We start from the raw sequence: 24,082 nt of genomic DNA, 5'->3' as shown, positions 1-24,082 counted from the left end.
CAGAAACACTGCTTTCTTCACACATCTTTCACCAGACTCTAGAGTATTTAATTCAATCATGTGATTACAATAACATGTGGAACTGGCAGAGAAACAGGCTCATCCTGGATGGACCAGCACCACCTCCTGGGAGCGGCCTGAGTGAGGAAGGGCTCCAACTGGTGGCGCATTCTGCCACGATTAACAAAAAACACAGGGGCTTGGTTTTTGGAGGCAGGAGGAGGGATGGGATGGAGGTCTGCAAGTTTTCAAAGGAATTGTTCTTAACCTGAGGCTGGGTACAGAGGGGGCTGTATCTACTCCTTAAAGACATTCTCTTTATGGTGATGGAAATGGATAATGCATTTCAAAATGTTAAAAAAAAATCTTTAGCCTACGTCCCAAGCATCTGCTGTGCTGTGGAAATCCATCAGGACCTTTCAGAGAAAGAATGAGGGGTTCTGGCCAATCCAGAGAGGCAATTAGGTGCACAGCTCTTCAAAGAGCTGCTACTCCACTTTCCTAAAGAATCAGACAGGACACGTAGATGGGTGACAGGTGACAGGTGCCAAAACTCCACGAACCACCAGCAGCACAGAGGCGGCAGCAAGCAGCCACCACCGCAGACCCGAACTCCATTCACTCCCGTCAACCTCTCCAAACTGCCGTTCCCTCCTCAGGAAAATGAGTACAATAGTATCCACCACATGGGGCTGTCAAGAAAACACTGCACATAAAGGACTCACTTTGGAAGAGTATGATACTATTATGAATTACAGACAATATTACAGAACACATAACCAAAATAACGTGTGTCCAATTAGAGAACTACGTGGCAGTGACTAGTTACCAGCGTGAATTCACTAAGAATAAGATTTACATAAATTATTTATTTATTAAATTAAAAATAAGATTTACATAAATGAAATTTACAGAAATAACATTCCCACCTCTGATTCACTTACCGCTACCACAGATTTCTGTATAAATACATGGCATATCATGAGAACATTCATCGACCCCAGCCTCACTCCAGGGCAGACCTGAGGAGATTCTGAACATCTCCAGGCACGGCTCCAAAAGTGCCGGTCTACAGGAAGGGATCAGAGCGCAAAGAGAACAGCCACTGCACTGGGGTCGCAGGTCAAGGCCAAGCCCAGCTCCGCCTCCTCCCTGGACTACGAAACAGGGACCCCCGCAGAGCCGCAGCGGGAGGCGTCGGCAGTCACCTGGGAAGCCCATGGGACCCCTGAGCGGCTCTCGTCTCTGCTGGCGGTGGAGCCCTCCAGGACGAGGCCCAGCACCCTCACCCCACCCAGAACTTCACCAACCATCTGTCATTGACAGGCGGGACCTATCGGCTTCCAGGTAATACAAAATGAAGACAGCACACCCGTTTAATGACAGTCAGAGTCCATAAAACCGCCCGCGGGGAGGGAGAAGAGGAGGAAAGGGAGGAACCGAGAGCCTGGCTGGGCGCCCCAGCCTGAGGAGGGGAGGACAGTGCGGCTGGGCTAGGACCTGCGGACACAGGGCCGTGGCTCATGAGGCTGACACACACGATAGAGACAAGCCCATGATGGTTCAGCCTCTGGTCTATGGCTGCAGAACTGTGCATCTCTCTGCGGAAGAGGGGGTCGAGGAGGCCATACCGTGCCGGCCTCAGTCAGAACGGGCTCACGAGTCACCCTTCAGGGACTTCGACACAACCACCAGCTCCCTTGCCTGCAGCATCTCCATAAGGACAGCCACAGCCACAAGCAAGGTCCGGGCCTCGGTCGGCAGCGCCAGCCACCCAGCTGTCCCCTGGCTCAGGCGGCAGCGGCCACCTGGAGAACCGGCACTGGCCTCCCACCCCAGCACAGTCAAGTCCAGGTCTGGCCTGGCCGTCCACGAGCAGCAACTCAGCTGAACTGCTTCAGGGGAACGAATTACATGGGTCCCCAGACACACGTAAATAAAATGAAGAAATTTCACATTTACAGTGGCTGCCTTCGAACTCTTCCTCCCAGCTCAGGCAGGATTAAAAGGACTTCAAAGCAGCCTGGGTTCCAATTAAGCCAGTGTGACCACCCCAGGGATGCTAGAATATTCCTCTGATTAACAAGAGGCGCTCTTTGAACTGTCTGAGCTAAAAAAAGCTCTCAGAACCTTTCAAACAAATGCCATAATTTTCTCTCCCTGTTCCCTCACTCTTTAGAAAAGTTGATCTTTTGAATGCTTTAAACAGTGAAAAAGAAGGCTGGATAATAGCTCCAAACACAACTTCAGCCAGGAGCTCAGAAAAGGGGTGGCAAGCGGAGGGCTTAGGATGCCACAAGCAGGCCGGCCTCCAGGAGAGAGGGTACTGCTGGCCCGAGTCACGACGCGGCCATCCTCACCACGAGCAAGAGCCAAGCCGCTGAGCTGGGAGAGACGCGGGAGCGGAGGGGCCTGCCGCCAGAGGCCACGTCCATCATCAAGCCCCATGACGAGGGCCTCCAACAGCAAGGGGCCCCTCGCGGAGCACCCTCAGGCAGAGCTGCTGCCCACGAGAACTGTGGCCACAGGGCTGCGGGGGATGAGCTGGAATTGGCCAAAGAGGAAGCAAGTGCAGCTCACACAGCCAAGGTGACACAGGAAAGGCCCACGTGAGCTCAGAACGCAAAACAACCCCACGGTGGGCAGGCGGCACCCCAGGGCCACAAGGTGGAAGGTAAACAAAGAGGCAAAGGCAGGTGTGTCCCACCCTGGGCCATAGACTGTGGCCGTGGGCGCATGAACCGAAGGGGAAATCAAGTCCCGTCCTGCACCTTCGGAGATGCTGGGTCCCTGCTCCTGACATACCCATTCTCAGCCGTGACCCTCAGAGTTGACCCAGCAGCTGACCTATAAGGCTTTCTATTCAGCAGAGGCAGCAGACGGCAGAGCAAAGAACAGGGAATTGAAAACCAAGTCAGCTGGCTTCTAGGGACACAACGTAGGAACAAAGGGCTGCGGGGAGCCAGACACCCAGAGACGGGAGTCCTCACCAGTGAGACGCTCTCCGAACCTGCCAGAGAAAGGTCTCAGACCTTGGAAAAGCAACAGGTCCCCAAGGAGGGCCCCCGGCTGGCTGCGCAGGCTACTGCGCCTTTCTGAACTTTAGTTTCTCCACCCTTGAGTGAGAGGAATGGACTAAGGGAAAAGGAGCACTCATCCTGATTCCTGGATTCTGTTTCCAAAGCAAAGTCCCCTAAGAACCTGTTTCCTGCAATGTGGACAAGGTGGGAGAACAGCCCAGTGAGGCGCAGCTTCCAAGCAAGGGGGTCCCTGAGGCCCAAACACACAAGGGGAGCTCTTGAAAAGTCAAGGCAGACGGTAAGCCAGGGGGCGAGGGGAAAGGGGAGCACACGCCAGGGCGTGCAGCCCCCCGAGGCATAGGAAAGATTCAGGGTTTCCTCCCAAGCGTGATAAGGTGCAGCTGGGGGCCTTAGGTGGAGAAAGACAGGGTCCTGTTTGTCGATCTGCTTTGAAAAGAGAGGGGTCCCAAATGTTTATGCTATGTCAACAACCGTAAGAACTAGAAACAACCTAAACATCTCAACACTAGGGCGATGAGGACAGCACACCCATGGGATGGCCCACCAGGTGGCCTTTACAAAGGGTGCCACACAAGTTTTGAGAGGAGTGTCCACCAAAGGGCAGGCTATACACCCACACTCACAGAATCATCTTTTAAAGTCCATATGCAGACAATGAAAATCAACACAGGGATCTCCCAACAGTGATTACCTCTCAGAGGGGGGATTGTGAGGAATTGATTCTCTCCTTTTTTATCTGTATTTTACTAGTTTGTAAAGAGCGTTCCTTGTGAAATAAAATTAAGAACAAAGTTCTATAGCCACCTTGCTCCACCTTTGTTGTCAAGAAAAACATTTAGGAGCATAAATTGCTGTTAACGGGATCCAGCAGGCCAAGAGCACGAGGCCGCAGGAGATAATGGGATCCAGCAGCCACATGGAGCAGCGAACTCCAGCCACGTGGACAGGCCACAGCAAGGAGAGGGCAGCCAGCCTCCCGCGCGTCCCTGAAGGTGTCACCCAGGGAATAAAGCCAACCTGGACGCCTCATCCCAGCCGCATCTGACTGCAGCCACCTGATAGCCCCAGGCCACCTACAGAACGTGCACGGTTATCCAGCACTGCCTGCGGCCACCAAGGGACGGCGTGGCTTGCGTGCAGAGCCAGGTCACTGACACCAAGGGGACAGCACACGAAGCGCTACAGAAGGGAGAGAAGGCACAGAAGCAATGAGCCGCGCACCGGGCGAGAGCTCCGAGAGGGGCTGGGTGAGGTCAAGGGGCACCTCGTCAGCCACACTAGGAAACTAGGGGCAACAGGCAGGTCCACGTTCAGAGCCTCGTTTCACAGCAAGCCTTCCGAACGCTGGTGTGAAGAAAGGCTGGAAGAGGCGGCAGCGGAGACAGGAGCAGGAAGGCAGCCGCAGACAAGCCCGGTTCCGACACAGTGTGACAGCAGGGAGGACCGGCCAGAACGAGGGACCCGAGAGACGCCCAGAGACGGGGCCAGGGACAAGAACCGCGTGACCAGCCGGCGACCGGGGAGATGGGGTGCCGTCCCCCAAGCTGGGGAGCGGAGACAGCTGCTCACGGCTGTGACAGGCCGAACAGCTTCCTTCTCTCAGCGATTCTGAGGTCTCAGCCGGAGTCCACGCGACTTGCCAACACAGGCAGGACCTAATGCTGCCTCAAAGGGGCCCAGTTTTCCCTGGTGCTACACTCAGTGGCTCCAGTGAAAGGACGGGTAGAAAAGAGAAGGGGGAGAAAATGCTGAGAATCCCAGCATTCAGCAGCGGCAGCTGGGCCGCTCACTGCGCAGCGAGCCGGCAGGGGCTCCGAGGCCCGGACGGCCGTCACCCTACTTTACAATGTAACTAAGGCCACGCGGCTCCCAGAGGGCACACAGGGCTCCAACCAGGTTCCTAACTGAGAACCATGAAAGACATACCATGTTCCATGGAGTCAGGGCCAAAGCACGCGCCCAAGAGCATGGAGGCGCATGGCGCAGACACCCCGCAGACACTGGAGCTTTATCCCGAGCGCCCGGTGACCTGCAGAAGGGCTCTGAGTTCCGTCGGCAACTGCAGAGAGCACTGCAGGCAGTCGCCCCAATCCGGGCCCAGCTGCGAGTCACTGCTCTAAGCCCCTCGTAAGAGAGTCCCACCTGCCTGTCCAGGCTCTGGAAGGGGAAGTGAGACCACCTACACACACCCATAAAAGACGTAACACACGAGCTCAACATGAACAAGAGCTCAGGACACCACTCACAGCTAATTACCGCGTGGAGACGGCGCCTGTTACAAAGAGCACACACAACAGTGAAACCTTCTGGCAACAGTGCCCCCGAGAACCAAATCAGTCTTTTTCAAAACAAAAAACAGAAGTCTTCCTTCAAGGGACCTCTTCCTTCAAACGCCAGTGGGACTCCAATATAACAGTAGGTAAAGGCACAAGTGATTTTTTTCAAGAGGACATGGAAGGTCCCCTCCCGCCCCTCTCCCACTACAGGTAGTTGAGGTACAGGGTCCCAGGAACCTTTAGGGGCCAAAATCGCAACACTACATCCCTAAGTACATCACTAGAACTTAGGTCTCGGGGTAACGAAGCAGCACTAACTGCGTGGACAGGTGGGTAATGTTACAGCCACGTCCCAGATAAGAAAACCACGTCCTGGACAGCCACGTCTCTAGGGGCTGCTAAGGAGGGTCGTCCTACTTCCCAGCTGTGAAGGCTTCTCTCTCCCCACCTCGCGGCCCCGTTGCCCTCTGAGCAGAGAACAGACACGGAGAGGCCACTGCTCACCAAGTCCTCCAAGACAATCCCACCTACCAGTCAGCTCTGCCAGCCCGACGGATGATGAGGGAGGGACAGAAGAGACTCACCTACTTCTCTCCGGGAGCCGAAGTCCCCGTGGGCAACCTCGTTCTTTTCCTTGTGAGAGGGACAGGATGTGGGTCACAGGCACACAGAGCTCAGGGCCGGAGGCAGGGCCGGCACAGAAAGGACGTGCCGCTCCACCTGCCCTGAGTGAGCTGGGCGAGTGGGGACATGGTCGCATCCCCGCACCCCACATCCAAGGACACCCGGGCCAGGCCTGGCTTCGTGCTCATCTCCCCTACACCGGACCATCCAGAAGCAGACGCAGCAGGCCTGCAGAAGGCTCCGGGGCAGATCGTGGTGACCCTCCCAGGCCCACTGACCCGGCACTATCGTCTTTGTGCATCATGGCCAAAGCCAGGGGCCACCAGTTCCCAGGACCCGCTTGCCCTCAAGACACGGCAGCCGCAAGGCCACGGGGCCTTTTCACTTGGCTGACCGAGCAGCACCGGTGCGGGGTCTAGGTCCCTTGTCAGCCTTACCTTCTTTAACTCACACAGCCTGGGCAGGGACCCTAAGTTACTAAGAGCGTGGCAACGGCACTGCGAGACGAAAACTCGTAGCTACAAATTAGAGCTCAGTAAGACTCGGGCAGGCACTGCACCACGTGGGTCGTGCAGTCAAGCCGCCTGCATTCAAATCCCGCCGCAGCCCCTGGCAGCTGTGTGTCCTCACGACAGCTGTTCCCCTCTGCCCGTCTCAGTCCTCATTCATAACATGGGGGTGACAACGGTACCCACCACCACCTCCCCACCCTGTGACAAGAGCAAAAGGAGGCTCAGGGGGTGACTCGACCTGCCCAAGGCCGCACCACCGGGACGCTGCAGAACCCCACCTGACTCTAGACGTGGACGCTCAGTCTCTCTCGTCCCCGCACGACCCTCTGACTCTGCAAAGAGCCCAGGGCCTATCAGTGGGAAGTCCCTGTCTTGGTGCTGGAGGCCAAGTGTCCCCAGAGCACCTTGGGGAAGAACCACAAACATTACAGGGGAAAATGAAAGGACCTGGCCACCCTGACAGGCAGGCGGCTGAGGCACTGCTCCACCTCGGTCAGCTCCATCTCCGGGCAATGCCCAGCGTGGCAGCAAGCGGCCTGCAGCCGGCCACTGACTAGGGCTTTGGGCGGAAAGTAAGAAAGGAGCAGGACTGAAGCCTAAAGGCCTGAGAGCCCACCTGGTCAGCCACAATCCCACCCCAGCCTTGCCCGCTGCATGGATCAGTCTGGAGGCCCATGAGCGCTGCCCAGGCAGCTGTGGACTCGGGGGAGGTGAGGAATCAGCCCTGCACACGGCCACCCGGTTAGCACCGTGGTGTGCGGGCACGGACACCCCCAGGAGCTGCGCTTGGACACACGCCTCTGGCTGAAGCTGCAGCACCTGCCGACAGGCAAGACATTCTCAGGAGAACCTCTTCCCTCCTGTTTTTGTAAAGCACTTTCATCCAAGTTACACCAAGTGTAAACAGTCACACTACAAGGCCTGTCATGGGAATCAGCAGCCCTCTGCCCTAAACACCCTCCTGCACCACCTTCGGCCCAGAAGCAAACACTCCCACTCATTGGACCCGACTGCTTTGAAATCTACCTCCAGTTCTCTGGATAACATGCTTACATTGCTACTTGCCTCGATCTGTTCTGTCGGGGGCATGATCGTGACTTCCCAGGGTGGACAGTGGGGATTCGGGGCCTTCCTTCTCACCGCCCCTCCCGACCTCTGCCAAGCACTCTCACCGTGGCTCCAGCCACCACAACAAGTGGCCCCTAAGTCCGTCTGCAGCCGGCCCGCAGCTCCCTCCCGTGATGGTGAACGCCGCCCACACGGAGGCCACGACCCCCGCCACTGCCCATGCTCCCTTGAGCTCATCCAAAGGCTCGTTTTGTTCCCCTGCCTAGTCTGCAGTGTGCTTAAAGCCAATTCCACCCGGAGCTCTTCATCCGAGCCTCTCGAGGCGCCCAGACGTCCCCGGGTGCCTGTCGGCGCATCTTCAGGTGGAAGTCTCCCAGAGCCCACCTTCGCCCCCGGGGCCTCCCTGGTGCACAACTGGCACTCCCTCCTGCCACCAACAGCCCTCTTCCCCATATCCAGATCCTTCCTCTTTCACTTTTTTAGCAGAATGCATCCTCCAGTAGCTTTCTGGAGAAAGATATGAGGAAGACACATTCTCTTAAAACTGTGCAAATATCAAAACTCCATTAGTCCGCCCTCCCACGGGACTGTTAGTTTTGACTGGTATAAAATTTTAGGTTGAAATTTTTCCTGCAAACTCTGGAAAGCACTGCTCTCCGTGAGATTCCAATGCTGCTGTTCAGAGGAAGCAATTCAGATTTTCGATTTGCATGTCTCCTATTTTCATCCTTCCGAGAGCTTCCAGGTCCTGTCTCTGTGTTAACGTTCTGAAATTTCACAGTGACATGCCTTAGTGACAGTATGCTTCCGTCCACCGGACTGGGCACTTTCAGTCTAGAGCACAGTGTCTTCAGTTCTAGAAAAAGTTTTCAAATTATTTCATTAGGATCTCCTTCCCTCCATTTTTTTGTTCTCTTGGCAAATCCTCTTATTCGAGTATGGTCCACATGGACCGATCCTCTGATTTCATTATGTTTTTCTTGTTTCTTCTTTTTGCCTTCCTCCTGGGAAATTTCCTCAACCTTTCCAGCCCCAGCGGTGACTTGTTTTCCACATCCACTCACCTAATTTTACTCTTCCAGAGCTCTTCCTGTTCACTGCAAGCTCTTCTTCCAGCAGCCTTTTCTCGCGGTGGATTAAAGCGCCTGCTCTCAGGTGAGGATGTCTGTGAGAGACTTCCTCCCGGATTCATCCCCGCGGGCTGCACTCACTCTCCGGTGCCTCCATCCACCGGGGCGTCTGGTCTCCGCTCTTCACGTCAGGGGCCCCTCAGGCACTGGTGTGCTCGGCGCACCCACGGCGAGCTGCCGCGGGAGGAGTGGCAGGGCTCTCGGCGCCTCCCCTAATGTCCAGCTTCGCGACGAGGGTCGGGCTGCCAGGACGCACAGCCCAGAGGGCTGAGGCTCGACGCCCGGCCCCAACGTTCGCTGACGGCTACCTTCCAGAAGGCCCTGCCTCAGAAGCAGCCAGTGACGCCTCCACATCCCGCCCTCAGCTTCCACCTCAGGTGACAAGGGAGCTGGGCCCAGTGACACCCAGTAGTACGACACGGTGCTCACGGTCATGAGTTCAGCTACTATGTAAACCGCTGATGCATCACAGCGCTGCCTCTTCAGTTTGCATCCAGTACCTCCTTGGCCAGGGGTTCTCAGCTGCGGGTACATGTCAGACTCACCCACGGAGTTTTAGAAAAACAGAGACAGTGAGGCTCCCTCCCAGACCCACCAAGTCTCTCCAGTTGAGAGTTGAGGTACAGCCCTGGAGTACTGGGGCTCACGATTATTATGTGTCATATCCCAAGACTGTTTTCTCTGTAAAAACATTCATCCATTTTGATGAATCAGATGTTAACATCCACTGACTTCTTTGAAAATAGGCTGAGTCATTATCCTTACAGATATTTTGTCTAATTTTTTAATTGCCTTTTTATCTTTGTTTTGGATGCCACAGAAACAACCCAATTTCAGCATCACTTTCATTATGCTTATTTATAATAACCTCATAAGACATCTCACATTTGAAAATTATCAGTAATACATTAAGCAAAGATGTTAAGTCTGTCACGTATGGATAGTCTTGCTTTACTCTGAGGCCTGCCTGGAAGCTACGTATAAACCACAGACCAGAGTCTGCATCTCCCCAGAGGAGGATAGTCACAGAGGCTCAGAGAAGAGAACAGCACCAGGCACCACAAACCACTGGCCCCTCAGTGCCCGGATCAGGGCACAGGCCTCTGACAGACGTCATTCAGGTACACTGGGACACGGAGTCCCAGCTTCCTTGGTCTCTCTAGTCAAGAAGCGGGTGGTTTCAGACTTCTGTTAACCCAAGGTCTCATGGGTTAGGAATAACACAGAACTAATGAAGTAAAGGGGGCATTTTACTGGATGGCTATTTGTGAATGTTGGTTCTAAGTTCTATTTTCTGGATACTTTAGGAAGTTACTACTTTTTCTTTGTAAGCTATCTAATCTACAACAATTTAGTGAACTCTCTTCTGATAAAAATGAAACGAAGCATTTTCATATGACATTGACTCTCACTTACATCCCAGAATCCACAACCTCTGACTGAGTCTCCTTACCTTTCACGCAATATGGTTATTTGCATGGGGTCAACAAAAATCTCTCCATCCTTTTAAGAGGATAGAAGTGGACAAGTTGTACAGCCAATGCCTTAGCTGGAGTGTCCTATTTGAGAACAGTACTCAGTCAATAGAGCACAGCAAACCATGGTTAATGGTCAAAGAATGGCTGTGCTTATGCAGCCAATGCCAGCAAACCCCCAGGAAAGCAGACTGGTATCTGGCTTACAGGGTTCCTGCCTCACAGGTGGTAATGCCACTTCCAGGAAAGCTAGGAAACTTAGGATGTTTGGAGGGTGTCGAGAGAGAGGAATTCACCCAAATGTATAGGTATGGCAGATAAAGTCTGGTGGAGCGACTTTACTGGGCTTGGTTTCCTGGCCTTCAGATAGCAAATAATAGAAGCTTCTGAAAGTCCAATCTGAGATTCCTTATGCAAATTTCCAGAGAGAAGTTATTTTTTGTAACTGATCACAGCCATCTGGCTCTAGGATTCTGCAAAGCGGAAGAGACTGTGTATGTGATACACTAATGCTCCTAGTGTACATACATAAATCATCGGGTCAGACCTATTGAGACCAGCCTTATTTTGTGATCGAGAATAATCTTTGAGATTGTTATAATCAAAAAGAAGGCGGCGAAGTGAAAACCTCAAATGGGCAGAAAAAGATGACTTGGTGTCCTATCTAGCTTCCTGTTAAGCTTATTTGTCTCATCATCTTTAAGCTATTTTACATGTTGGTAAGTAGAAGAAAACTGATAGCAATGCAAATGATTCGCGTACACAGAAATACAAGTTTTAGCCTGTGGAACACCGCTTGCCCTATGGAGGCTGACAGTTTCCCCACTTTGGCATCTGAAGTTGATTCCAGTGGTCCCTCTTTGATGATAAATACATGGTACTTTGAATTCTCCTTTGGACCAGCTGTAAGGCCTTACTACTCCTTCATTAATGACTGAGTTAAATAAAATACTTAACACCTCTAAATGACTAGATAAATAAATACAATCTACAAGACTACTATATTTAAAACTACAAACTACTGCTGCAAAAATGGAATAGAGAGATATACCATGAATTGAAAAGGTCATTAAGGTGTCAATTCTCTCCAAACTGATCTATAAATTCAATACAAAAATCAATACAAATCACAACAGGGTTTTTTTGCAGATATTGATGATCTATTTATAAAATGTATATAGAAAAGCAAGAGAATCTTTAACAGCTTACTGTATTAAGAAAGGAAAAAGTTAGAAGGCTTGCAGTACCCGATTTCAGACTTATTATAAAGCTACAGCAATCAAGAAAGCATAGTATTGGCATAAGGATAGACATGTATCAACAAAAGAAAACAATCCAGAAAGAGACCACCACATATACCTCAAATTTATCTGACAATAGTAACAAAGCTGTTCAAAGGGAAAGGAATAAATTTACCAAATATACTACCAAAACTTGGTAAAAGCAGGGGGAAAAATGAACCTTGACTCCAACCTGAGACTTCACATGACATGGATCACAAACCTGTACACAAAAAAATTAAAATAGAAAGCTTCTAGAAGAAAACACAGGAAAATTCATTTGCAACCATGAAATGGGAGAAGACTCCTTAACGCACAAAAACCACTAACCATAAAAGAAAAAAAGTGATAAACAGATTTCATCAAAATCAAGAAACACCACTGAGACTTAATGGCTATGGCTAACTTATTACTGATAATTTCCCAGTATGAAAGGTCTGGTATGGTTTTGTAATAAGAATAATGGAACTGAAGAGGAAACTGGGTGGTTTCTATGGCACCCAAAACAAAGACATAAAGGCAATCAAAAAATTGGACCAAAATCTCTCTGTGGATCATCACTGTTATTAGATTGTTCACGGCCGGTGCAAAGATTTTCACACATTGATCTTGAATCCTGCAATTCCGTTGACATCTCCAATAACTGTGTGTGTGTCCATTAGGTTTCCCTACGCACGAAACCACGTCACCTGCACACAGAGAGCATGTTGCTCCTTCCTGCCGGGTCTGGAGGTCTTTTATTTCCTTTCCTGGCAGTATCGCTCTGGGCACGCCCTGCAGCACCGTGGTGAATACCCGTGGCCAGAGCGCCCATCCTCGGGGTCTTCCTCACTCCCTCCTCTCCGTCCCTCGTGCTAGACGCCCTCAGGTGAGCCATCCTCAAGTTGCAATTCACCCTCTGGCGGCTCCCCCCACTGCGGAGCTCATTGTACTTCAGTTACTAAGCTCTTCAACTGAAAAGGGTTTCCTTTTCATTCCTTTTCATCATTTCTTTTTATTGATAGTCTCTACTTCTATTGATTACTTTTTTTCCCTGTATGTGAGTTTTACTATGTTTCTTTGCACACCCTGTAATTTTTCTTGAAAACCGGACACTTCAAATAATACGATGTGGCACCTCTGGAAACCAGAATCTCTACCCTCCCCAGGATTTACTGCTGTTGCTGCTATAGGTGTAGTTGTGGTTGTCTACTTGTTTAGTGACTTTTCTGAGTGATTCTATCCTGTTCGTATCTTTGTGTGGGCATGGGTTCTACTCAGTTTATCCACAGGAAATACAGATTTACGTCACAGTGGGGTACCACTCCACACCCACTAAGTCAGCTGGACTCAAAAAGACAGATAAAAACAAGTGTTGCTGAGGATTGTGAAGAAACTGGAACCCTCACACACTGCTGGTGGGAACGTAAAATGCCACAGCCACTGTGGGAAACAGTGTGGCAATCCCTCAAAAAGTACCATATGACCTAGTAATTCCACACTAGGAATTCCGCTCCCAAGAGAACCAAAAACAAACAAATGTCCACACAAAAACCTGTACACAAACGTTCATGGCAGCATTATTTTTAATCGCCAACACTGTAAACAACCCAAATGTCTATCAACTGCTGAATGGATAAACAAAATGCAATATATCCATCTAACAGAATATTACTCACCTGTAAAAAGGTACAAAGCACAGAGACACACCACAACATGGATGAACTGCGACAATATTATGCTAAGTGAGAGAAGCCCAAAACAAGGGCTACATGTGGTGTGATTCCATTTATACTAAATATCCAGAGTAGGCAAATGCATGCTGAGAGAAAGCAGACCAGTGGCTGCAGAGAATGGGGGGGGGGGGGGGGCAGAATGAGGAGGGTCTGCTAACAGGTACAGGGTTTCTTGGTGGGGGGGTCATGAAAATGTTTTGGAATCAGAAAGTTGCACAATCTTAGGGGTATACTTAGAAGTATTCAATTATACACTTCACGACAATTAATGTTATGCAACGTGAATTATACTTAAACAATTTTTAATAGTTAAGAAAATGAAAAGCCAAGCTATAGACTAGGTTAAAATATTGGCAAGACATACATTTGATAAAGGACTTGTATCCAGAATATAAAAAGAACTCATAGAAATCAACAACAACAAAAAAACAACCCAACAAAATGTTGCAAAAGACTTAGAACAGACACTTGGCTAAAGAACACACAAGGCAGTGAGCACAGGGAAAGGAGCACAACAGAGTCACCGGGAAATGGTCACCAGGAGAGACCACTTCACTCACACCCACTGGAATAACCACGTAACTTCTTTTTAAACAGCCCATCAAATCTGGGTGAAGTTATAGTGCCACAGGAACTCCCATATGATGTGGGTAGGAGTGTAAAATCATACAACCACGTTGGAAAACACTTTGGCATATTATATGTATTCCTGGGTACTGACCCAAGAGAAATAACAGCACAGGTACACACAGATTTGGCCATGAATGTCCACAGCAGCTGTACTCATAACAGCCAGCAACTGGAAACAACCTAAATGTCCACAAACAGGGGAATGGATTCACAAACTAAGGTATGTTCATACAACGGACTACTGCCAACACTAAAAAAGAAGGAACTACTGGTAAACCCCCAACACATGTCTGGATCTCAAAAGTAAGATGTTGGGCAGAGGCAGGGTGGGGAACAGGGTGAAGCGAGACAGGTGCTGGCACCAACTCCAGGGAGGGGCTCACTCAGAGCCTCACTCTCGCTGCACCAGGCAGGTCCCAGCCTCTCCTGCCTCAACCTCATCTCAGCCCCGGGCAGAAGAAGATAGCAATTAAGCAATAAACGCACAGTACCATTCATTTATCTACAACTGAAGAACAGACAAAACTAATCTGCGGTTACAGAAATGGGAACAGTGGTTGTCTCCGGGGGTAGGAATTGATTGGAAGATACAGAGGGAAATTTCTGAGGCTATGGAAGCTTTGTAAACTTCATTGAGGAGCTGACAGGTGACACAGCCTCAAAACTTAAGGTCGGGGCTTCCCTGGTGGTGCAGTGGTTAAGAATCCGCCTGCCAATGCAGAAGACATGGGTTCGAGCCCTGGTCTGGTCAGGGAAGATCCCACATGCCACGGAGCAACTGAACCCGTGCGCCACAGCTACTGAGCGTGTGCTCTAGAGCCCGCGAGCCACAACTACTGAAGCCCGCGCGCCTAGAGCCCGTGCTCCCAACAAGAGAAGCCACCACAATGAGAAGCCTGCACACCACAACGAAGAGTAGCCCCCGCTCGCCACAAGCAGAGAAAAGCTTGCATGCAGCAACGAAGACCCAACGCAGCCAAAAATAAAATAAATAAAATAAAATAAATAATTTTTTTAAAAAAGAAAAAAACTTAAGGTCGTTCCTTTCACTGTATGTAATTATTCTCAATTAAACATTTTAAAAGGAACTGAAAAGTTTTCTTTTCTTTTTTTTTTTTTTTAAAGGCCACACTGAATGCCATTGTCAAAGCAAGTGAACGAGACCTAGCAATACACAGGTATTCTCTGAAGTCATCGGGCCTCCGTTTAGATTTCTAAAAAGCAGAGACCACCTTTATCCCAGGAAGCTAGTGGAACTGGGGACTCAGGTCCCAACCTCGATGAAGGCAAGAATGCATCCTCCACCGTCACTGGCAGGAACTTCGTTAGCACCTGGGCCACCACACGCCCTCTGTGAGCCCGGGACCAGGCGGGCAGCAGGTGGGAGCCCCAGGTCCCAGATGGAAGGGGTGACTGAGAGCCTGAAACCAGGGCAGCGAGAAAGACTTGAGGAAGGAAGCACTGCCATCTCCAATAGTCTGTACTGAAAAGCACCACGATTTAAGAGCCTCTTTTTATGGGGGGAAAAACCCATTTTACTTGACAAAATGACTGACAAACAATAGTTACTCAAACTTGGGTATTTGGTAGACATTTTCTCAAAAATGAATTGAATAAGCTTCTCACTTCAAAGAAAACAACTAGATTCAATGCAATCCCTTTCAAAATCCCAATCACGTTTTTTGCAGAAACAGAAAAATCCACCCTAAAATTCATATAGAATCTCAAGGGATCCAGAATAGCCAAAAAAATCTTGAAAAAAAAAAAAGATCAAGTTGGAGGGCTCACACTTTCTGATTTCAAAACTTATTACAAAGCCACCATAATCAAAACAAAGTGGTCCTGGCTTAAAGACAGAATGTAGGGGCTTCCCTGGTGGCGCAGTGGTTGAGAGTCCACCTGCCAATGCAGGGGACATGGCTTTGTGCCCCGGTCCGGGAAGATCCCACGTGCCGCGGAGCGGCTGGGCCCGTGAGCCATGGCCGCTAAGCCTGCGCATCCGGAGCCTGTGCTGCGCAACGGGAGAGGCCACAAGAGTGAGAGGCCTGCGTACCGCAAAAAAAAAAAAAAAAAAAAGACAGAATGTAGACCAGTGGAATAGAACATAAAGCCCAGAAATAAACCCTAGCACATATGGTCAAATGATTTTCGAAAAGAGAGCCAAGACCATTCAATGGGGGAAAGGACAGTCTTTTCAACAAATGGTGCTGGGAAAACTGAGAAGAAATCTGGACCCTACCTAAAACCACATACAAAAATAAGCTCAAAATCCATCAAAGACCTATATCTAAGAGCTAAAATTATAAAGCTCTTAGAAGAAAACATAGGAGAAAAGCCTCCTGACAGTGGATTTGGCAATGATTTCTTGGTTATGGCACCAAGAGCGTAGACAACAAAAGAAAAACAGGTAAGTTGGGCTTCAGTCAATATTAAAAACTTCTGTACAAAGAACACCATTGAGAGAGTGAAAAGGCAATCCACAGATTAGGAGAAAATGTCTACAAATCACATATCTGATAAGGATCTAAGTTAGTATCCAGAATATATGAAGAGTCCTCACAATGCAACACCAAGAAAACAATGCAATTAAAAAATGGCTTCGGACTTGAACAGACATTTCTCCAAAGAAGATATACAAATGGCCAATAAGCACAGGAAAAGATGCTCAACACTGACTAATCATTAGGGAAATGGGGACCAAAACCACAGTGAGGTACAACTTCACATCCATGGAAATGTCTATTATCAAAACAAAACAAACAAAAAACCAGAAAATAACTGTTGGCAAGGATATGGAGAAACTAGAGGCCCTGTGCTCGGCTGCGGAATGTAAAATGATACAGCCACTGAGGAACACAGCAGGGTGATTCATCAAAAAATTAAACATAGAATTACCATATGATACAGAAATTCCACTTCTGGGTCTATACCCAAAAGAACTGAAAGCAGAGTCTGGAAGAGATATTTGTATACCCATGGGCAAAGCAGCATTATTCACAATAGCCAAAAGGTAGAAGCAACCCAAATGCCCACTGTCGTATGAATGAACAAACTGTGGTACACACTTACAATGGATTAGTCTCTGGCCTTTAAAAGAAAAAAAAAAGGAAATTCTGATACATGCCGCAACACGGATGAACCTTGAGGACATAATGCTGAGTGAGATAAGCCAAACACAAAAGAACAAACACTGTGTGATTCCACTTATGTGAGGACCCTGGAGGAGTCAAGTTCATAGAGACAGGAAGTAGAGGGTGGGGGCCTGGGGCTGGGGGAGGGGGGAGTCAGTGTTTTAAGGGCTCAGAGTCTCAGTGTGGGAAGATGAATGGATCTTCTGTAGATGGATGATGGTGACGGTTGCACAACAATGCAAACATACTTAATGCCTAAAATGGTTAAAATGGTAAATCTTATGTTATGCATATTTTAACACAATTTTGAGAAAGAAGAAAGAGACTATGACTTGATTTTGGAGTAGCACCAAAGAATACCCACAAGGATCTGCAAAGCGTATTTAAGTGTGTCTCCCTTGGCTGTGGGGAAATAGACACTGTCCTACATTGCTGGCAGGCGTACAGAACAGCACAGCCCTAGTGAGAGTTTTCCAACAGCGGACAGAAAGTATATATATTCATGTATCCACACACCCTTTCACCCAGCAATTCGGAATCTTAAGAATTTATTCATTACAGCATTATGTGTGATTGCAAAATATCAGAACTACCGAAATATCTAAGCACAGGTGACTGGATGAATAAATTATGATACACAGACACAATGGAATACTATGCTACTATAAAAAAAAAAGAAGAGGAATTCTATATAAACTGATCATGCAGTGATTTTCAAGAGATTAAGTGAAAAATGCAAAGTGTCAAGAGTACATTATAGCATGCTGCTTTTTATGTGAGAAAAGAGGGAAAAAACAAAATTAAACATATTTCTGTTTATCTTTACAAAAAGAAACACAAGAAGGATAAACCAGAAAAATAAAATAAAATTGGTTACCTCCAAGGGAAGGGAGGACTAGAGTAGAGAGATACACTTGTTTGGATATGCTTTTTTGTATAGTTTTGAAAGTCTAAGACATATTAATATTCTATATACCCAGAAATTACCCTGATACCAAACCCAGATAAAGATATTACAAGAAAACTACAAAGCAATACTCCTCATGAACAGAGAAGCAAAAAAACTTATCAAAATATTAGCATATCAAAAGAATAATATACCACAATCAAGTGGGGTTTACCCGGGGAATCAAGGTTGGTTAAGCACTGGAAAAATCAATTAATAGACTAACTACATTAACAGAATATTGAGTGGAAACCTTATCTTCATCCCAACAGATATATAAAAAGCATCTAATAATATTCAAAACTCATTCATGATTTTAAAACAAAAACACTCAGCAAACAAATAAAAGGAAACATCCTCAACCTGAGAAACAGTATCTCCCAATAACCTAAAACCAGTATCACACTTAATGATGAAAAACCGAGGGCTTTCCCCCTAAGATCGGCCACAAGGCAAGGCTACAGTCTCACCACTTCTATTTAAAACTGCACTGGGGGTCTTAGTGCAGCAGGGCAAGAAAGAAGAAATGCAAGGTGAACGAATGAGTGAGTGAGTGCAATAAACCATACAGAAAGAAAAAGAACCATGCTGCTAGCGATTCCCTCAAGAAGCAAGACCAACAGGGAGCAGGGAGGGCGGGGGCTCGTGCCTCCGCGGTGGTCTCTGCAGGCTAGGTCCTCATTCGCTATCACAGTCCGAGAACCTTCTGTGGGGAATACAGCCCAAAAACTAAATCATGGGCCACAGTAAGACTCATTTCCCAAGCTTCAGGGTTAACACATTAAACACTATAATTCAGAATTTTAGGTTAAAACATTTGTAAAATTCGTTTCTATAGACATGAATTTTTCTGTGCCATCACAACTAAAATTGTTCTTTTTAACCATTAGAATAATTCCTTTCTATTTCTAATTCTGTCCTTCAAATAAATGTGCTGGGGAAGGCAGCTTCTGACATGGATCCCAATGACCCCGCCTCCCGGAATTCACCCTCTGCAACCCTCTCCCCTCCAGCGTGCACAGGACTTGCTTCTGGCAAAGAGAATGTGGCAAAAGTGGGATGGTCCCTCTGTGATCTGGGTATAAGGACTGGCTGCCGTCCACCAGCACTCTCGACCCCTGCCCTCTGCTCACAAACCGGAAGAGGACAGCTGCCATGTGGCCATGTTGAACGACGCTCTATGGAGGGGCCCATGTGGCAGGGGACAGAAGGGAGCCTCAGCCCAACAGCCACCAGGAACTGAGTCCTGCACCGTGAGAGGGAGTTAGGGAGCGGAGCCTTGTCCGTGGAGCTTCGTGAGAGACCCAGAGCCGAAGGACCCAACTAAGCCCTGCCCGGATTCACGACCCGCAGAAACCTGAGATAACAAGCGGCTAAGTCTTGGGGTGGAGTCCGGTGCACAGTGATAGGTAACTAATACGGACAGGTCACCTTCACTCTCCTCCAAGAACCCAGGGAGGTGGGGATGTGAGCTCCATCCTACAGATGAGGACCTCAGGGCGGCGAGGGAAGCACCTTCACCAGAGACGGCCTGCCAGCCGCGCCCTGGCTCTTCCTCACACACGGCCTCCCTTTCCAGGATGACCGGAGGTGGTTTCGAAGAGGTCAAGTTCAAAACAGACCAGCCAATGTGATCCTTGCTGTGTTTATCCGGCTCCACTGCAGCCCCGTATACAAGCCCTCTAACCCCCAGCCCCTCACCAAGACAACAGTGCAGAGCCCCAGGCCTCGGCTCCTCAAGAAGTCATTCATAAAAGCGCCTACAAGGCAAGTTCTCCCACTAGGAGCTAGAGCAAAACATGAAATAAAAAATAAATGCTTTTTTAAAAGCTTGGAAACGAACCCCCGGCCCCCCGCCCCGGTCAGGTCCAGCCTGGGCCTCCTGCTCAACTCTGAAATAGTGAGAGAAGCGCCACCCGCACCCCTGGTGCTTGACTGTAAATTCAGACACAGAGATGACACTGAAGAGTGTTCCCAAGAGGAACAGGCACATGGCACAGCCTGGGGGCAGGAGAAGCTTAGGACACATACGGGGTCCAGAGAGGGGAGTGCGGCGGGACGGGGGCTTGTGGGAGGCTGGCAGATGACACGGCTGAAACGCAGGCTGCACCCATGCTACCTAACCAAGCTGCAAACGTGTCATCTACAAAATACGGCTTACTGGCCCAGGCAGTGTTTTTAAAATCAGGAAATTTCATATGAAAATCCATGTTCTTAACTCCTCTTCAGGATGTGGACACACATCCTTGCAGAGCGGCCATCAGCTGGGGCTCAGCAGGACTGACCCTGTTGGCAGCGCGGGCACTCTGGCCCACACCCTCTACCCCGTCACCAGGACCGCTCACACAGTCATCTGCTGGGACAGCACCTATGATGCACGGACTGCTCATGGAAACAGAACACAGAGGGGAAGGTCTAGACTGTGCGGAGGTACCAGTGATGGTCTCCCTTATGGACGGACCACCTGGAGAGAAGGCAGGCTAGGGATCTGTCATGCAAGCTGTCGTGAGAAAGCCAGAGGGGCGGTGTGGCTCCAGATACGCGCAGGAAACAATCCTTACTGGAAGGCAGTGTCTCTCACAGAATAAGGAGGTGCCCTCTGAAAATCCCTTGTCTATTTTTTTCAGGTGGTTGTAAACAGTAAGTTTGTTCTTATTTTTTTTAATAACACCAATGTAATACAGAATGAGGATGAAGGTAGCTTATTAATTATGAATCCGTAATTTGGGCTGAAAGGGAGACACCCCCCCTGGCCCCACCAGAGCCTACAATCATTATCCCCCCCTCCCACCCTCCTCCTCAAAGATAAGAGCTCTGAGTCCAGGAGCCGCAGAAAGGCTATCAACTACGAAAACTGGTAGACCAGCAAAGCTCGGCACGAAATGAGACTGAGTGCAGACTCCTCGGGAACCGATTCTCCAAGGATTAAAGTTTAAAACAAATCCTTTCTGAGGAAGAGTGGGGAAAAAGGTAGCTTTTCTCCCCACCTGCCTCGCTCCAGCACTAATGTCATGCCCCAAGGAAACAACAGAAAGGATGTCATTAATAAATTTATTTCAACTTTCTTTTCAATGGCGCCGAGAAGTATATGCAAACCCATCCGTAATTAGGTTTAAAAATTCCATTTCATGGGATAATCAGACTTCAAAAAACTCAATTTTAGTTTTAATCAGATTTTAACAAGGATATTAAGTCCATTTCATTTGGAAAGGGAAAACTGTGAATTTAACACAAAATGTATTCAAGCTTAGCCCTGGGAGATAATTAAATAAAATTAATTTGGCAAGCGTTGTCAGTAAATGGAAGTCCTCCAAGCCGTGTTCATGTTCTCGATGGAAACAAAAGCAACTCCTTACTGTGCAGACAGACGCTAGGGAGCTGCTCACGTGGTGAGAAGACAGCGCCTCCGAGGCACCGCAGAGTCGGGGGCCCAGGGGACCTGGGAGAGGAAGTGATGGGAGAGCCCTGGACACCTCCAGGGCACGGGAAAGGGCATCGTGGGGCCCTTGTCTCTGCTCTCTCACCCAGCTTACTCACCTGTCCAGCCACCAAGGGGATGAGACAAGGTGCCCCCAGCCCAGATCTGGTAGCCTACCCTCCCTCCCAGAGGGCCTCCCTAGCCCCGGGCCAGGCGAGGCCCGTCCCCCTCAGCCCCCAAAACCCAGCAATGCTGAGCTCAGTGTCGATGCAAGGACCACGCTTATCTCGCTCTCCGCAGCATCTCCAGCTCAGCGTCTGCCTTGCCGTAACTCCTCAACAAGGACCCGCTGAACGGAACAGATACGATCACAACGGCCATTCCTGGGAACTCAACTGCCAGGAAGAGGGCAAGACAGAAACAAGCACTCCCAGCCCTGGGAGTGAACTGACAAGGGCTTTCCCCCCAGAACTCTTAACTGGAGGGGGCCCAGCCCTGCAGGCACCTCCCACCCTCAGTGTCAGATGCCAGCAGGGCAGGTGCTGAACCCGTAACTCAGGCGCCCGATCCTGCACCAGGTTCACCTCCGATAACTGCCCCCAAACAAGGTCACATCCCGTGACCAGGCTCTCCCAAACCAGAAAAAAGAAAAGAAAGTAATGCCCATGATCCTGCGTGAGCAGAAAGCCATGTGGAAAACAAGGTGTAGGGAGCGGAGACAGCACGGCTCAGAGCTGCTTCTTTAAACCAAAGGGCCAGCCCTGTACCCTAAAGCAGGGCTCAGCACATCATGGCCTTCGGGTCAAATCCAGCCTACCACCTGTGTTAAAAAATAAAGTGTTACTAGAACACGGCCACACCCATTCAGTTACATACCATCTGTGGCAGCTTTCCCACTGCATAACCTATGGTTCTGTTCTGTCCTGGATCATCCTAGTTTCAGCAGGAAGAGTCCCACATCCCAAGCCAAAAGGAAGGGTTGGTCACCCTATTCTGTGTTGCAAAGACAGAGTTGAATGCTTACAACAGAGACTTAATGGGCCACAAAGCCCTAAATGTTTATTACCTGGCCCTTTTCCAAAAAAAAAAAACTGGCCAGCCTCTGCTGTAAATCAATCCCATCACAGGTACTAATTGTTTTAATTATGAAAACTCTAGCCCACTAAATGGATAAGACAAGAGGAAGTACATTTTCTGTTATCAAAAGTCTTTGAATCCAAAGACTCATGCTTTGGTAACTTGGTAGTGACCCCTATCAGGACACCTCCCGCACTGCAGCTGAGCTCTAGTGAACAGTAAAAATGCCCCAACTAACAGAAACACCAGTAGTAGCCACCAGTGACTCTCTTCTCAACGAAGTCTAGTGGAAAAAACCTAATGATCATGCAGGCAGGCCTCAGAGAGATTGTGGGTTTAGTTCCAGACGACCCACAATACAGCAAATACTGCAATAAAGCAAGTCACGTGAATTTTTTGGTTTCCCAGCGAATATAAAAGTTATGTTTACACTTCACTGTAGCCTATTAAGTATGCAACAGCATTATGTCTAAAACAACAATGTACCTACCTTAATGAAACAATAATGCTGTTGGATAAATGGCACCAAAAGACTTGCTTGACACAGGGTTGCCACAAACCTTCAATCTGTAAAAATGCAATATCTGCAAAGCACAGTAAAGCAAAGCATGATAAAACGAGGTGTGCCTGTATAAGAGTCAATAAAAAATGAGCTCTGATCAAGGAGCCTACTACTCTAAAACCGACCTGCTACAACTTTCCTAGCCTGAAAGAAGAGTGATAGCTGACTCCTATAACTGCAAACCTAACAAAGGCAAAACACTCCCAAGACCTAACCGCAGTCAACTCTAGCAGCACAGAAAAGGCAGAGCCAGGAAGGGCAAATGGGAAAACAGAATTGTGCCTAAATGTCCTCCACACAGACCCGTAAACAGCTGAGAAGCAGACAAGCAACAGTGCTCTGAGAAATGAAGTGAGATGGAAGCCTCCTCGCCTTGCTGTGGGAGGCGGTCTGGCTCCAAGAAACTGAAGAGCGGTTTGCACGTAATGAACAACTAACTGCTAATCCGCTAACTGTGCCACCGCTCGCTGTCCGCCTCCACCTTGCATAGCCTCCCCGCCCCCGCAGGCTGGCAGGCCCTCCGTGCCCAAGTGCGGCTGGAGCCGTCAGGCCTGAAGCGCTGCCACCAGCTGACGGCCTTCCTGCCGGCTCTGTGCCGCGTGCCGCTTGGGCTAAACGGGTGGGCAGCCCCCCACAGAAGCCTGTCAGTGCCAGCAGCAGGCGGACCGGCTCACAAAGACACAGGCTCCAGCTGCAGGCGCCATGTGGCCAGCCAGATGGATGGAGGTGATGGAGGGCGAGCCCACGCACAGGGGCAGGGCCAGCCAAGCACTCCAACAGGGCGCCGCAGACTCACGGGATGACCCTGGCCAGCAAGCCCCACTTGGAGGCTGGCCCCTCCTCTGCCATGGAGAGGTACCAGCGGCCCGCCTCATCACCGGGGCCGGGAGGGAGGGTGAACAGAACACGGCGTGCACGGGCCTGAGAGCCCCCAGCAGCTCTCCTCGGATGAAGCCGCCCTGTCAGCGTGAAGACCCTCTTCAGGGTGGGGACTATCTGTAAACAGACAAGCTCTGGGGCCTCTTGTCAGCCTCCAACTTCCAGACCAGAGGAAACGTCTGGCCTTCTGCCCACCAACATTATTCAAATCCAGCAAAGCTACAACCAAGGTTTGTCTCCAGCTAAGCTGGACACTCCCCCAACATGCTGCTGTCTACGTGTCCTCCGCACAGGCCCATCTTCAACTCACCGCACCTC

The 24,082-nt window shown here is 49.4% G+C and overlaps 1 protein-coding gene across 1 annotated transcript in view; it reads right to left on the bottom strand.

Moving 5' to 3' along the window:
• The window catches only part of MAD1L1 (mitotic arrest deficient 1 like 1), a 321,496-nt gene that overhangs the window by 262,554 nt on the left and 34,860 nt on the right, over positions 1-24,082 (bottom strand). The gene's annotated exons all lie outside the window — the stretch shown is intronic.

This window comes from Mesoplodon densirostris, chromosome 16, assembly GCF_025265405.1.
Source record: "Mesoplodon densirostris isolate mMesDen1 chromosome 16, mMesDen1 primary haplotype, whole genome shotgun sequence".
NCBI classification, from domain to species: domain Eukaryota; kingdom Metazoa; phylum Chordata; class Mammalia; order Artiodactyla; family Ziphiidae; genus Mesoplodon; species Mesoplodon densirostris.
Note: the sequence above shows the minus strand (reverse complement) of the source record. Positions and strands in the feature narration are given on the sequence as shown.